Raw genomic sequence first — 14,755 nt, forward strand, 5'->3', positions numbered from 1 at the left:
ATATATATTTTATTTAAAGCTGCAGTCCAGTCCGTAACTTGTTTTTTGGTTAAAAATGATCCAAAATCATTTTGAGCAAGTACACAACAAGCCAGTATTCAAAATTATATCCTTACCTTAGCCCCATTCACAACGGTAAGCTTGTAATAATGTGTTATAATTAGAGTGGTATGGTTTCCACAGGAAATTCAAGCATGTCTTTGCGTCATTACGTCACGTGTGTATACATAAGAAAGACTCCGGCTAGTAGTAATCGCACATGAGGAGCATGTATACTGCATGTTCTTCAGCGGATCATATAAAGCTTTTTCTCACAGCAGCTGGAGTAATTAAACTTATATTGATGGCGGATTGTATCCAGAAAGGCCAAAATGACATTATCAGTGACAACTGGAGATTCGCCCAAAAGCAAAAGAATAGACTGTACGGAATAGGGATGCAACAATACAGTTAGTCCACGGTTCAATACATACCTTGGTTTTTAACCACGGTTTTCGGTTCGGTTCGGTTCTGATGTCTTGTCACATCAGTTTTTTGCTATTCTACTCTTAGGCGACAGGAACAGCAAGAGGTTAAGGAGAAAAAATACTTTTTTTATTGCAATACTCTTTCTTTATTTTACTTAAAAGATTTTTAAAACCTTACTTAAACTTTCCTTAAAAAAAAAAACCCTTGTCCACATTCCTAGTGTATTGTATAATATAAAATAAATATATATAAAAGATTTACACTGGCAGCTCAGAGCTGTACAGCAGCATTTAAGTATGAAATTGAATGAATAAATGTAAAAATAAAACACTACATAGACATTACTATAAAATATACATTGATTCTTATTAATGCTACCGTATTAAAGTTTTTCAGTCTTTTGTCTTTTTCTCTGTCTTTTTCTTTTGTCTTTTGTTGTTTTATTAATAGTTCGCTCAAAAATGAAAATTATGTCATTGATTACTCACGCATTAGTTGTTTTAAACCTGAATAAAGTAATTTATCCTTTTGGACATAAAATATATTTTGAAGAATGTTGGAAACCAAACAGTTGCTGGTCCCCATTGTAGGAAATAATAATGTGGATGCAAAGGCTAGCATCAGCTGTCTGTCTGCTCAACAGAAAAAATGAATACAGGTTTGGAACATCCTTTTAGAGGTGAACTGTCCCTTTAAGGACATGCGGCAGCGTGTTCACTATAGGCTGCGCTGCTGTCAATTTAAGACCTCTACACTTGGGATGCTCTGATCAGGATTTTTGCTGCCGATACAGAGTACCGATTTCTTGTCATGGTGATCGGCCGATACCGATTCCGATTCCAATGCTTCACTGATTTGTAAGCTCTCTGATCACTGTTAACCTTTTTTTCAGATTATTATATTTTTGTTACATTTTTTATGGTAATTATGTACTGTAATGTAAATTGTTTTAACAGGGTACTAAATAATCACAAAGATTATTCATTATACAGTGAACATTTTAATATGCCTTTTAAATTGGGTTTCTGCATAACACTATGCATATCAGGATACTTAATAGGGCTGTATTTTCTACGTTTTTCCATTTGGATAAAAAAAAAAAAAATCTATTTATTTTAATAATTTTTTCACATCCTGCCCAATGATGTCCTAAAAAAATGTTGATATAGAAGGCTATAAACAAATACAGTGAATGTAATGTAGGCATGTATTAATAATTTTGTTTTTTAATTCGATGATCTAAAAATGAAAATAAAAACAAAAGCATATTAGCCTATATTTGATTACCCAATTATAATGGTCACTTCCATAAAAATATACATACTTGTAGGTTTAAAATTCTACATGGCACATTTATTGTCCAACACCAAATATTTTAGAAATATGTATACTTTAGTCAGAATTATTGCATTCCTATCCTATAGAGTCTGGGAAACTACGTCATTGCGCATTGCATTATGGGTAGTCGCCCCCATGTTTTAGGACACGCTCAGGAGCGTACAATGATAACAAATGCGAATCACCAGAGGAAAAAACGACTGTATTTACTTTAATACTTTTTAAGAACTCTTGCTTGCACTCACTTATAATAAATGGACTAATATTTGAATCTCTTACGTACATGAGTGCTCAGTTGTGCGGCCAGGACATTGCACATATTCATCACGTTTCATACAATGAGAAATCAGACGGCCGCCTTCTATCGCACCACACATTGGTTTGTCTTTTGCAGTTTATTTTTTAATAGCCTAACTAAAAAGTCTGTATCTGATATATAAAATAGTAAATATACTTATAGCTTGATCTCAGCCAGTGGATCATTTATTCAATCAACATAGCCTATATCATATCGCCCTAATTCCTTAACGTGCATTAAAGGATAACAGATTATGGCTCATAATGCAACTTTGAAATGATTTGTATTTGAAAGCGCTTTAGCCTACAGTACTAAAAAGTTTTACTGGACTTAAATGGAACAAGTACAAGATTTCGTTCTACTGAGAGAAGCTGAACAATGAAGCATTTCCAGACGCGTTTCATGCATTATTTATGGTGTGAGCACATTCAAGCGGTTCAGAAAATATTCATCTGTAATATATCTGTTATAAATAATAAATACAAATTATAAAGACACATTTTGGCTAAGTTGTTTATTTCCGAGTGTTATGCTGCCTTCACGTGCTCTCTGAATTATCGTGAATAGGAGTTTCCTTGGTAAAAATTGCACATGAACGCCCTCCACTTTCGAAATATGAATGGGATGAGCTCGTAATCACGACTTCAGAAGTGGGAATTGTCAAATTTCCGATAGCACGTGAAGGTAGCATTACTTTCACTTACTCTTGTTATTTCCAAGCTGGTAAACTGAAATATTGCGCGTGATTTGAGATATGTTTTCCACGCAGGTTGTAAAAGAGTGGCTATGGCAGTTCATAACACAGCAAGTGTTCACCATTCTAATGTGTTTTTAACTGTATAATACAAGTTTTAAAGTCTACCTCTACTACTACTCATTCTCTAATGTAGTGTCTGTGTCCTAAAGTCCGCGAATGCATTGCGTTGCTGACGTCACGTTCCCATTCTCTATAGCTCTCCGTCTGTTTGGCGCGGATCAGTGTTGCCAAGTCCGCAATTTTCCCACGGAATTGGGCTACTTCAACACTGTTGCCGCAGGCTGTTTTTCATGTCCGCGGGATGAAGAGACCCCAATTATGTGATATTTAGCCCCTGGAATGCGAATTTTACTAGGCAACCATGCCAAAAAAAACATATTTTACCCCCCAAATGCGGGTGGGTTTTGTTGTGAAATCTGGCAACCCTGGCGCTGATGCGCGCGGCGGCGCTCGCGGAAGTCTGAATTTTAGCGGAGATTCACATGCAGAAGGCTCGTCGTCTCATGACAGAAAAATTGACATATTTGCATGACTTTCTAACATTTACAGATGGAGAATATCCCTGTGACATGTAAGTTATACACTGAGGAAAGCACCGCATTTCAAACGCATTAAACACCGCAGGTATTGATCTGTCAGTCAGCACAAGAGAGTATCTCTCAGAGCGTCTGACAGGGCGAACTGTTTTAAACTATACGTGTTAACAATATCTTACCAGTTATTTTAAAGCTCTTAATATAAAGCATGTGTCAAGTTTGGGACAAATTGTATCATGCACTTTCCCTGCATCAGCTCCCTCTGCGTACTCCGCTATTCTTCCGAACGGCGTTCGCCCATCCCATAGGACCAACTGACCCGTGTTCAACTGCTGTTCACATGGAATCCTTCTTCACTTCTGCCTTCAAAGCTCTCGTTTGAATATTTGCTACTACCCCACGCGTCATGTACGGCCTCACGCGATGACGTCATCAAATTGCGATCGGTTCGTGAGATCGGCCAAGTTAGTGAGTACCGATCGAGTCATAAAATATGATTATCGGCCGATACCGATCTCTGGCATGATCGGAGCATCCCTAATTACAAAACTACAATTTAAAAATATTTATTTAACACTGAACATTTTTTAGCATTCCAGCAGACATTATACAAACAAAGCACAATATAACAAAATAATATTTTATAAAAAAAGTGTCAAATAAAAATATTTTTATTTGGCCATCTTATCTTAGGCCTATTATGCTTACAGGTATCCTAATTAAATCACCACGGGTTGCTTCTGAAATCACTGAGGGTGCTCTATTAAAGTGCAGATGCAGGCTAAGCAACAGCTCCACCACAGCAGTGAGTGTACAGGGAGAGACTTAAGATTATTTAGAATTTCACAAATATTTTGCAACAAATATTTTCTATTAATCTATTGCGCCTCTCTCTCACACGCGCTGGTTACTATATTTGATCGCGTCATCAAAAACGTCATTCTTCGGTTAAAATTATTCGGTCTTTTCACTTATTCGGCCAGTTATTTCGGTTGCCGAATATTCGGTGCATCCCTTTAAAATAGGGATGAAACGATTACCGGTTTCACGATAAACCACGATAAAATTTAGTGACGGTTAGTAATATCGTATAAAATTTTATTATCATTAAAACCGCGTGTGATTATCACGGTTGTGAAAACTCGCGGTAAATCTTGTCCAGTCAGCGTCAGTCTGACGCAGCGCACCGCTGTTTTCTGAATGAGGAGAAATGGCAGAAGGCAGTGACAGCACTCGGGGGATTGTTCTGCCTTCTAAAAGGACCAAATCTGAGGCGTGGTCATATTTTGGCTTTTACAAAAGTCCTGAGGGAAACTTAATCTAAGATGGTCACCCTGTCTGCAAACATGCCAGAAGAAAGTCGCTGTAATAGGGAAAACACTTCAAAACTACGAACGCAAGGCAAGTGGACTTTGACCTCAATACCAAACCTACGTCTGGGAAATAATAACGTGAAGCGAACGAACAAATTCAGACAAGACTAGGGTGACATTTAAGGGATAATAATCAGGGTTTGACATTAACAACCGCCATTTGCGAGTGTAACGTTATTTCGGCTGCACACTAGCCACTTACACGTGCTTCTATTGAGTTTATGAATGCAATATCTCATAATCAGAGGCGTTCAGATTAGCGGAGTTTTGTTCAGAGCGCGCGCCGCTCTCACACGCTGAAATCTGCACTCAAAGCAGAGATAAACGTGTGCTGTACGCAGGAGATTCATTCATCATAAAGTGGATGACTTTTTTTGTTCTATTTCAGCAGCGAAAATGGTTTTAAAAAAACACAGCAGAACCACAGCGCATCTGATATGACTGGCATAACGCTGGCGAATTTAGGGACCGCCTGTAAAGTTACATACAACATTGGTAACGTTATACACGTTTCAAACTTCAATAGCATTTGAAGAGAATGACAGTCATAAAAAGACTGTAAAGTGTTCATCTAGGTGTCAGGTATGATGCACACATTTTGATATTTAATAAAATAAACTGTCAAATCATATGGAAATATGGATATGCATTATTTCACTAGGATACTGTTTGGGCTCCAACACAAAATATGCTAGATTTAAATGTGTCTGATAGAACACTGATGAGAATATTGCTTGGGAATATATTTACAGTGATAATATTAGAGATTATATTTACGACAAATTATTATTATTTATGTGTTATGCGTTGCTATTGATGACGGCCATTAAGTAAGGAAATCCCACAGAATCTAGCTTAAAAAAGTGCTTAGAGCTGCTTTAGTTATTTGTTGTTTGTTGAATTTCAAATATAAAACTTGTTGAAATGTTTTAAGTGTGTGCATCTGTTCTTTTTGAACACTTTCATTTCGTTTGAACAAAACCGTGATAATATTGATAACCGTGATAATTTGGGTCACTATAATCGTGATGTTAAATTTCCATACCGTTTCATCCCTACTTTAAAACATGGAAGAAAATTTGTGATTTATTTCTTAAAAAATAATTTATTATTATTATATTAGTGTTAATATTATTATTACACTGAGACGTATCTAAATTCTACTGTACAGCCTCTGGAGATATCGGACATGCATTCATGTATGAGATGGAAAAACGCAACCTTCACGCGCAATTCTTTGTGTGTGTAAGGTAAATTAAACTGCGTGTCAGCGCCATTCATTCACACAGAGACATGCAGGACATGCAGGATTCGTATTTAAAGTCTTTTTACTGTTTAATTTTCACAGACACTAGTCTATATCACAGAGATGCGTTCTCAGGTACCGAAATTTGGTACCAATTGATTTAATGTGAATCGGTACTCGGTAGTAGTGTAATTGCGCTTAAAAGTACCGAGTTCGGTACCCAACCCTGTCGATAGCAGCTCCTTGATGCCTGCGAATTATAGGCCTATACACAGAATATGCGTGATTGCTAATTCAAAAGCGAAAGTGAAAAGTGCATTCATTTTCAAAATAACCCTCTCCCTCTGGTGTTATCGCTAACACCGGTGCTGTGAAAATTTCCTCATCCTTATTTGCTTGTCCATGTTTCACCCCGTCTCGGAGCGTCAAGCAGATCCTGCACGATGACCGTGTTTTCATAAGCATTGAAAGTCAAATTTAAAAAAAATTTGATTAAATCGCACAGCCCTAGAGTGCCCAAAGCTGTCAAGCTCCAAAATCAAAGTTCATACAACTTGTCCAGTACATTCTTGGTTTTCTCTAGCTATAATATCTTTGCATGAGGAGGACCAAAATGTAAGCTATTTCCCGATAATGTTTCCCTCAGTGATTAGATTTAAAAAATGTGGCGTCAACAAGTTTGCCAGCCATGGTTTAGCTAACATTAGCATCCTCCCGGTTCCACTTCCCTCATCACATTAATAAAACTATATGGACAGACAATGTTGTCAAAATCCATGCAGTCGTTTTATCAGATAAAGAATGTCATAATGAATTTGTTTACAAGGAGCCAAAACGATACCAGACAACACCAGACGTGTTATTTCCAGCTTGTCTGTGCAAAACAGCATGACTGTTTCTCACTGGAATCCTCCTGTATTGATTAAGATCTCTGATGTTAAAACTGTTCACATGACAGAAGGTTCCTCCTTCCTGGTGCAGGTATCCAGTTTGATTCTCTAAAGGTGACATTCTCACACACTCATCAAGTTCCCATCTGCTACGCTAGATAAATGCCTGCGTCACTAAACTTCAACGGCATTTCAGAACAGCCTGTGTGAGATTGTACAAAATATGCTGTGCATGTCGTATACGGATGCTTATTTCAGTTAGATAAAGTCAATCAAATGACGGCAAGGGCGTGATCTCTTATAAATGACTGTCATGCTCCCATTCCCAGAAGTGTTAGTTCTCTCTACAGAAACAGTACTGGAAACAAAGGCTGATATAGGCCTAACTTGACATGTAAAAAGGAGTGATACTGAATGGCTATTTATCTCAGATACTTTAGCCAAAGCAGTGTGACATCCGTTTTCATTACAGAGATAAATAACTGAAAATGAGTCTACTCAGTCAACACACAATGAGTATCAAAATATTAAACGCCAGAAGGAATAAAACACATCATTAAGAAAATACAACATTGAGAAAGGGGCGAGTGAACGAGGAACATTCAGCATTTACAATCAAGGCCAAGGAAAAAAGGAGAACTGATGAACAGTTCAAATAAAAAGTGATTTATAATGGATGATCTAGAGAAGTAATTGCTGTTGCTTACTCGTGCCATTGCAATAACTAGAGGGTAGCCTACAGCAGGGCAACCTATTAAAACATTTATTGAAAATATCATTATTGATTTCTGACATGATTGATTTCTTTTTTTTAAAGGTAAAAATATTACTATTAGTGCTGATAAAAATGATTAAATCGCGATAAATCACATCCAAAATAAACGTTTTTTTTTTACACATAATAAGTGTGTACTGTGAATAATTATTATGTATATATAAATACACACACACATGCATGACTTAAGAAAAATGTGTTATATTTATATATAAAATATGCATGTGTGTGTATTCAAATATACATACACACAGTATACACACACATTATGTAAACTCAAACTTGATTTGGATGCGATTATTAATCATTTGACAACACTAAAAAAATATGCATGGTATTATGTTACACTGAAAATAAATTAAAACGGGGGGAAAAAACTTAACCTGTGGAAAGAAAGAAAAAAAAAAAATTTTAAGCATGCAGAATAATGTAAGTGGACTTTTTTTTTGTAATTGCACCTTTGAACGATTACATAATTGTGTCTTCTGTCATTTTAATAACGATTAGAAATTCGATAAATTGTGCAGCCCTATGTAATAATTGCTCCCAAAAATAAAATTTTAAATTACAACAATTTTAGGGACACAATTGTGTACCCAAAATGGTTAGAAAACACACTAGGCATTCAATACGCAGTAACAGTATGTACATTAAAACGCTTGCAACCAGATACAAAAACAAGCGCATGCCCTTTGCTAAACAAAATACAAACAATATCTACCATTGTCACAATGTGATATGGATTTAGAGATAGTTTAACATGCAAACGGTTTCTAAACTCCATACAAGCACATCGAATCTCGAATATATACACACCGATAGATCCACATTGACAAAGAACGGGAAGAGCAGCGCAGACTCAAATAGGCGATCAATATTCAGGCTGAGCTTCTTTCAGCTCTGAGACGATGCTGTTTGAAAGTGATCTATTAAATAACGATAACTACGCTGATAGGTGACCTGTACTGTCCCTAGGCCAGGTGACGATCACGAATGACGCTTTAAATAGGTATAGAGAAGAGCACAGGGGCTGATGGCCAGTCCAGTGCGTGTTACGCAATGTCAACACTGCGAGATGAGGAATGCGGCGCGCGTCACTGAATGCAGCTCACAACAAGGGAATACCCAGCTCGATAAACCAGCACTTTAATCAACTGATTACTTGTCATAACAGAGGCCTGGATAATTTATATAATGAGGAAGCACAATATAATACAAGGCCCTAAAAGGCTTGTTTTATTGTGTTATCAAAGCCTGCTGTTGGAAACAGTGCAGTGAAACTGGGAGGGAGTGTCATTGCTATAATATGCGACACTGGACATTGTCGTATAAACAATGTGGTTAGCTGAAATTATTATTGATAAATTACGTTAAAAAACTAATGTTAGAAAAAAAAACCCATGTTTTACCTCACCTCTTGGTTTAATCCTTAATCCTTCAAGGAAGGGCACAAGTTTGCCAAGTTTAAACATTTGGCTAGTCAACTAAACACAATTTCAGCAGTCCATTCGACACTCAGTTTTACGAATACCAAAGTAGTTTCAGCAAAATAAAACACAATTAACCAAGTTTGTTAACCCTGCATGCTGGGACAAATAAAGCTGCAATTCACCTAACCAGCAACAAAACTCTCTTTCATTAGTGACACTGGCTATTCAAGAGGCATGGTTTCAGTTTGGCTGTTTCACAGGATTAAACAACGCGAAAAGTTGTACGTTAGACCAAACCCAACTTAGCCATATTAGCCACATATTAGCTGAGTAGTTCGAGGAATGTTAGCCAACTTCATACGACGACAAAATAACGACACAACCGCAGCGAGACATCAGCGAGGTCCTGGCAGGAATAGATAAACGGCTCGTTTGAGGGTGTAGTTGAACTCACCCGTCCACCAGGCCAGGTTTGAGTGGACTCCAGGAGAAATCCTCAGCGTGCTAATGTGGCTAACTTAACTTAGCCCACACCAGCAATCCTGGGAGGAACAGTCAGTGAGAATTCAGGAGAAATGTGTAAACAAATTCTCTTCTTGTTTATTCCTTTGGACCTTCGACAGCTCGTAAAGTGGAGAAGAGTCGGTGTATTTACAGTGCCCAGGCCGTCCGGGCTGACAGTGTTGAAGGTGATGACTCACAGGGAATATAAACTAAATCAGCTGTGGCCAGTTTACAGCTAACGTTAACTCTCCACTCCCAGTCAGTCACTTCCAAAAAAATGGCGGCGGGTAGTTTTCACCTCCTTCACTTCGTGGAAAACACGGGAGAAATTATGTGGGTAGCTCTCTAAACAGCACCACGGGCGCTCTCCGTATCCACCCGAGATATGACAGCCCTTCAATGTCGCCTCGGCCGTTTAAGTTCTTCATGCGTGGCCCGTCTGTCTTGTGGCCGGGCAGTGATTTTCATCTCTCTCTCCCTCTCTCCCTCTCTCCCTCTCTCTCTCTCTCTCTCTCTCTCTCTCTATCCACTCTCGCTGCTCCTACTGCAATCCAACTAGCACCGAGGCGATGTTCGATTCGCAAGCGAATCGTTCTTTTGAATCGGATCTTTTCAATGAATCGGTTAGCAAAACGTCCCAACCTGGTCCCAACGGGCACCTTGATATCAATTTGATGTCAAATATTAGGCAAGACTTGATCAAGATGCTGTATAACATCGTTTTAACTTCAGTTTGGACGGTTAATTCTTCCAGTGGTAAGTGGGTTAAAATAGGAAGTTAATCCCACACTGAAATAACCCCCCCCCCCCCCCCCCCCATGTAAAACATTGTACAATTGTAAATTAGTTTACATTTTAACTTACAAATACAGTTTACAAAATTATTAGTATGAGTTCTAGCATTCAAATCTGCAAGGCTAGCTACAAGTTACAAAATCTATGTTAGGCCTTAATAGCCGATTTGCAGAAACACGGGGAAACACACTCTTGCAAAATTCCAGATTTAGTAAATTGCTATTGTAATTACCAAATTCCATGTATGACAATTCGCTGAACAATGGTAAATGGCAACTTCACCTGCGAAAATTCGCAGAAAGATGATAAATATGAATTTCGCCTGCGAAAATTCGCAGAACGATGGTAAATCTGTTGTCATTCCAATATGAATCCATGTGTCATTTCAATGGACCCTTTTCATGGACTACATCACAAGTAAAGCCATCTTTCACTCTTCTGACTGATGTAATGTATGTTCTCTAGAGTATGTTACACCAGGATCTGAATTGCTCAAAAGAACCGATTCATGGGAATGAGTCAGACTTCACATAGTGTGAAGCGTTCACAACAGGCTGGGTGGGGACAAAACAAGTACCAAGCTGTGAGGTGTCTTCTTCAGTAGTTACTGAACTAAAGGATTTTTTACAGAATCATCATTGTCATGGAATCTCAAAATAGACAGAAGGCTTACGCAAAAAGCTCTAAGAAGTTAATCTGTCCATTAACAAACCGGTATGTTTCCAAATCACCCATATTATAACTTTAATCAATATGCCCCAAGCCCATTAGACCTTACTTTCTCTTTCTGCGGGAAACGTTTGGTTGTGTAATGTGTATGCTATAGAACAGAGGACTCGTTCAGTGTTTTTATCCTTGGTGCGAGTGAGACTGTGCAGTTGTAGAGTGCTGAGCTTCTTAGCTGATTAACATGTAACATTAGGCTTGGTTTCCACAAATAGCTCTAAGCCACCTGCCGGTCATCAAATTCATATATTCCCACAACGCCCAGATGATAACCCACTCAAAGAACCAAACCCAAAAAGCATATCTTATTGTTTCTGCTTCACTGTCACTATAATGTGGCATGACAAGTATCCATACCAATAGAAAACATGCCCGGACTGTCTCATAACTGTGAAAGACAGGCAAAACTGGTTTTATGAACTCTAGATCTGTTGTGCTTGACACAGATGGGTTGGCACACATCCGTGAATATTACTCGTTTTTTTATTGTTGACAGGCTTTCATTTTTGTGTTGTACACAACCATCAGACCAACATTGTGGTCATAAAGGGATGGACATGGTCAGCAACAAATAACAATACAACAATGTGGCATTTAAACGATGCTCAATTGGTACTAAGGGGCCCAAAGTGTGCCAAGAAAATATCCCACGCACCATTACATCACCAGCACCAGCCTGAACCATTGATACAAGGCAGGATGGATCCATGCTTCATGTTGTTTAAGTCAAATTCTGACCCTACCATCTGAATGTCGCAGCAGAAATCAAGACTCATCAGACCAGGCAATGTTTGTTATTGTCCAATTTTGGTGAGCCTGTGTGAATTGTAGCCTCAGTTTCCTGTTCTCAGCTGACAGGGGTGGCACCAGTGTGTCTACTTCAAGGTTTGACGTGTTGTGTTCAGAGATGCTCTTCTGCAGACCTCGGTTGTAACAAGTGGTTATTTGAGTTATTGTTGCCTCTTTATCAGCTCGAACCACACAACACAAGGCATTTTTGCCCACAGAACTGTCACTCACCGCATGGATATTTTATCTTATTAGGTCTATTCTGTCACGTGTGGGTAAGAAAAGGGATGAAGACTCAAATGCAGAGGAACCAAAAGATTTATAAAATAAACATAACTGCAAAACAAATATCCTCGAGGGGGAAAATCAAACATAATCCAGACACACACCGGGGTCAGGAACAAGGAGCAGGGAAACCGAAGACATGTCAGGACAAGACAGCAACATGAATGAAGACAACGGATCAGCATAAGACTGAAAACACAAGGAAATAAAATAGGGGACAAATAAGGCAGGTAATGGGGAACAACAGGTGGGGCAAATGAATCAATAATTAGATAACAAGAGGGATGGGATCTGACAAGAGCACATAGCTCAAAACAACAAAACACCACTTGTGCTGTACGAGACAGGACAGACATGTGGCATTCTCTGTAAACCCCAGAGATGGTTGTGTGTGAAAATCCCAATAGATCAGCAGTTTTTGAAATACTTAGACCAGCCCATCTGGCATGTTCAAAGTCACTTAAATCACCTTTCTTCCCCATTCTGATGCTCTGTTTGAACTTCAGCAGATCGTCTTGATGTCTACATGCATAATTGCATCAAGTCATGTGATTGGCCGATTATATATTTGCAGGTGTTCCCAATTTAAAATGTATATAAATATGACATTGTCTCTTATACTATTGTAGTTTTACTTTAACTTTTTGTCAATTTGTCATTCATGCTGTAGATGGAGATATTGTGAATTTGTTCTTCATAGTTGGGAGAAGGGTTATTTGTTGTTATTTATTTGTTTTCATTAAATATAATAATGTATATGTACACTCAAAAAAAAGCCTTTTTTAAGATTTATGCATTTCAATTAATAGTAAAATTGAATTGGATAATCCTTATGTATTTCAATTGAATAATCCTTAATCAATTATTCAATTAAAATATAAGGATTATTTAATTAAATTTGATGGAATTTTACTATTAATTGAAATACGTAAATCTTAAAAAAGGTTTACTTTTTTTTAGTGTACCATTAAGTGCTTTCATTTCTTTTTAATTTCTTTATAGCTTCAACAACATTTCCTCTTGGCTCCTTTGATATTGTTTTTTAATAATAATCCTCACTTGAACAAAATGATTATGTTATACAATATTATATCTGTATTTTTTTTTTTATCCGTAAAGGTGTTTGACAGATTGTGGTCATTAAAATGCAGTGAGCATATATATAATAAGCACCTTGTTTTTGTTTTTTCATATGTAATTTTTTTTAGACAATGAACATGACAATGAATACGTGATTGCAAACATCAAATATTCAGTCAAATTTGAACTTAGAATGTTAAATACACCAACATATTCTCAGATTTAAGGTCATTTCAAAACAATTAGCGTTGTCATACAGATATAATATATTTCTCTTCCTTATGATGATGCTAAAACCTAGCTAAAACCTCTTCAGTTGAACTTCAAGTAACTCAACAGGGAATATGTACATCTTTATGATTCTGGGAGATCATTAAAGATATGAGAGAGCTAAATAATATTGTTTCATTTATGCAGCACCTTTACACACTTGTATCTATTATAATAGACTATATACACATTCATTATGGGTACAGTTTTAATATATATATATATTCTTTTTTTTTCTTCTAAAGAAATGTGTATGCATATTGTCAGGGCCGGCCCTGACCAATTTGCTGCCCTAGGCAAGATTTTACTTGGTGCCCCTTGTGTCAAGGTTTAGCACTACACGTTATCAGTCTTTGGAAACACTCGTACTGTTTTATTTTTGTAATGCATTGATGTTTTATTTTTATATTTATTGTTGTTGTTTTATATGATGTCCAGTCCATTCTACCCCGTCATTATGTTCATGATATTATTATTATTATTATTTTTTATTTTTTAAAGGCTGATGATAGTCAAACTATACAAAAATTGCACCTATGCCACATTACAGCCTAAACACAAAGAGCAGGAGTTAATCTAGCATTCATTTTATGCATTTGACAGACGCTTTTATCCAAAGCGACTTACAGTGCACTTATTGCAGGGACAATCCCCCTGGAGCAACATGGAGTAAAGTGCCTTGCTCAAGGACACACTGGTGGTGACCGCTGGGATCAAACCAGCAACCTTCTGTGTATCAGTTCCACCATCTCAGCATTCATGCACAAACTATTCATTGAGAACTAGCAAAAGTGTTTGTTTTCCAGTAGATGGCAGCAATATTCCACTAAGCTATGAGCATTCATGTTTTCACCAGGAATTAAACAGAAATTTAGATATTTAATGTGAATTTTACATAAAATGTTGCTATTTTAAATAAACCTGTATATAAATATCATTACTAATTTGGGCAAATACATTTTAAAATTGATACACCCCCTTAAAACTCCCTTAAAACTGCACAACTGCAGAGTTAAAACATTAGGCTATTAAAAAAGTGATATTACATGCGTTTAATATTTTTATATTATTTATTTTGTACAAAATCACACTGGCTGTGGCCTCTGGAGAACCCAGAACAGCTGCTTGCATAAAGTTTAAGGTAAAAATAACTGAATTAATTAGCAAACATTAGTATTTTACTACTATGCAATTA

The 14,755-nt window shown here is 37.2% G+C and overlaps 1 protein-coding gene across 1 annotated transcript in view; it reads right to left on the bottom strand.

Annotated features, from left to right (window-relative positions):
* Window positions 1-10,201, bottom strand: part of taok1b (TAO kinase 1b) — a 56,272-nt gene extending 46,071 nt beyond the window's left edge. The window contains exon 1 of the mRNA XM_079835551.1: window positions 9,566-10,201. The gene's annotated coding sequence lies outside the window, so the exon portion shown is untranslated. The remainder of the gene's footprint in view (window positions 1-9,565) is intronic.
* Window positions 10,202-14,755: the final 4,554 nt, after the last annotated feature.

The sequence above is a fragment of the Gobio gobio genome, assembly GCF_949357685.1.
Source record: "Gobio gobio genome assembly, chromosome: 14".
NCBI classification, from domain to species: domain Eukaryota; kingdom Metazoa; phylum Chordata; class Actinopteri; order Cypriniformes; family Gobionidae; genus Gobio; species Gobio gobio.